Below are 3,002 nucleotides of genomic sequence, written 5' to 3'. Positions count from 1 at the left end.
CAATCATCTCTACTCCTTCTCTCTCTTGGCGGTGATTCTTCTCTTCTACTTCTCCTCTTAGGTGAATCTTCTCTTCTTTTGTAGGGAGCCGTACACTCATTGGAATAGTGTCCGGGTCTTCCACAGTTGTAGCAATTTCGCTCTCAACTGGAAGATCTTTTGTCATTGTAGGACCTTGACTTGGAACTTCTTTCTTTGCTTCTATTCTTGTAGAATTTGTTGAAGTTCTTCACCACTAGGCTCAATTCTTCATTGAAGGTTTGTTTCTCACTTGATGATGTGGGAGCTTCACATGAGGCTTTGTAAGCACCACTTGTCTTGTTGTGCAGCTCCTCCTTATCCTTGAGTGACATCTCATGAGCAACAATTCTTCCAATGACCTCCGTTGACTTGAGATTCTTGTAGTTGGGCATCATTTGGATCAATGTGCATACGGTATCATATTTCCCATCCAAGGCTCTTAGGATCTTCTTGATGATGAATTTGTCGGTCATCTCTTCACTTCCTAAGCCGACAATCTCATTTGTGATGAGAGCAAGCCTAGAGTACATTTCAGCGACGCCTTCACCATCCTTCATCTTGAACTTGTCAAGTTGACTTTGAAGCACATCTAATTTGGATTCCTTGACGGAGTCGTTACCTTCGTGCATATCAATCAAAGTGTCCCAAATTTCCCTTGCATTCTCAATACGGCTGATTTTGTTGAATTCTTCGGGGCACAATCCGTTGAAGAGGATATCACAAGTTTGAGCGTTGTATTGCAGCATCTTCAACTCTTCTGCGCTAGCTTCACGGTTTGGTTCTCTCCCATAAAAGAATTCACCTTGCAAGCCAATACACACAATAGCCCAAACGGCGGGGTTATGTCCGAGAATATGCATTTTCATCTTATGCTTCCAACTAGCAAAATTTGTACCATCAAAGTAAAAACCTCTACGGTGGTAATTTCCCTCGCTAGACGTCATACTCTCCTAGGTTGTGAAACCAAGGCTATGACCACCAGAACCTATGGAAATCAAAGCAAATGGAGACCAAAGCTCTGATACCACTTGTAGGATCTTGAAGTATGTCTAGAGGGGGGTGATTAGACTACTTGACCAAATAAAAACTTAACCTTTTCCCAATTTTAGTCTTTGGCAGATTTTAGCAAACTTAGCACAAGTCAAGCAATCTTAACACAATTCAAGCAAGCATGCAAAGAGTATATGAGCAGCGGAGAATAAAGCATGCAACTTGCAAGATGTAAAGGGAAGGGTTTGGAGATTTCAAACACAATTTGGAGACACGGTGATTTTTGAGCCGTGGTTCCGATAGGTGGTGCTATCGTACATCCACGTTGATGGAGACTTCAACCCACGAAGAGGGCTCCACCCAAGAAGGGTCCATGAAGAAGCAACCTTGTCTATCCCACCATGGCCGTCTCCCACGAAGGACTTGCCTAACTAGCGGTAGATCTTCACAAAGTAGGCGATCTCCTTGCCCTTACAAACTCCTTGGTTCAACTCCATAATCTTGTCGGAGGCTCCCAAGTTACACCTAGCCAATCTAGGAGACACCACTCTCCAAGAAGTAACAAATGGTGTGTTGATGATGAACTCCTTGCTCTTGTGCTTCAAATGATAGTCTCCCCAACACTCAACTCTCTCTCACATGATTTGGATTTGGTGGAAAGAATATTTGAGTGGAAAGCAACTTGGGGAAGGCTAGAGATCAAGATTCATATGGTAGGAATGGAATATCTTGGTCTCAACACATGAGTAGGTGGTTCTCTCTCAGAAATGGTAAGTTGGAAGTGTAGGTTTGTTCTGATGGCTCTCTCCACGAATGAAGAGGAGGTGGAGGGGTATATATAGCCTACACACAAAATCTAACTGTTACACACACAATTTACCAATCTCGGTGGGACCGAATCAACAAACTCGGTCAGACCGATTTAGTAAACCTAGTGACCGTTAGGGTTTTCGGTGGGACCGACATGCAACTCGGTAGGACCGATATGGTTAGGATTAGGGCATAACGTAATCTTGGTGAGACCGATTACACAAACTCGGTGAGACCGATTTTGGTAATAAGCTAACCAGAGAGTTGGCTAGGTAAACTCGGTGGGACCGGTTCGCTCTTTTTGGTGAGACCGAAATGTTACGAAAAGGAAACAGAGAGTTTACATTGCAATCTCGGTGGGACCGATCGCTCATCTAGGTAAGACCGAAACGTTACGAAGGGAAACAAAGATATTACAATCCCATCTCGGTGAGACCGATATCCCTATCGGTGAGACCGATTTGCCTAGGGTTTGTGGCAGTGGCTATGACATCTGAACTCGGTGGCGCCGGATAGAAAGAATCGGTGGGGCCGAGTTTGACTTTTGGTTTAGTTCATATGTGGATATGGGAAAGTAGTTGAGGGTTTTTGGAGCATATCACTAAGCACTTATGAAGCAACAAACTCATTAAGCAACACCTCATCCCTCCTTGATAATATTGGCTTTTCCTATAGACTCAATGTGATCTTGGATCACTAAAATATAAAATGTAGAGTCTTGAGCTTGAAGCTTGAGCCAATCCTTTTATCCTTAGCATTTTGAGGGATCCACTTTTCTCATCCATGCCATGCCATTCATTGAGCTTTCCTGAAATATCTGTCTTGGAATAGTATTAGCTCAGTGAGCTATATGTTGTTACGAATTACCAAAACCACCTAGGGATAGTTGCACTTTCAGAGAGGCTAACTCAATGGCATAACCCTAGTGATGACATGCATGGACATGATGAAGGGGCATTCATGCGAGATATAAAGAACATTAGAGATGATGACTGAGGTAGCCGTCTATGAGATACCAACATCCACACTCATATGATTGTCAGAATAGATAAATGAATGTCCAAACCCCGGTCAAATGAGATTTCTCAAGTTCCAACCAACCAAACTTAGTGGATTATCATATATTCAAGATTCTCCCTTCGTTTATCTTGGTGTAAAGTAATATTTTATGTGTTATATAT

This window comes from Triticum dicoccoides, chromosome 7B (genome assembly GCF_002162155.2).
Source record: "Triticum dicoccoides isolate Atlit2015 ecotype Zavitan chromosome 7B, WEW_v2.0, whole genome shotgun sequence".
Taxonomy (NCBI): Eukaryota; Viridiplantae; Streptophyta; class Magnoliopsida; order Poales; family Poaceae; genus Triticum; species Triticum dicoccoides.
Note: the sequence above shows the minus strand (reverse complement) of the source record.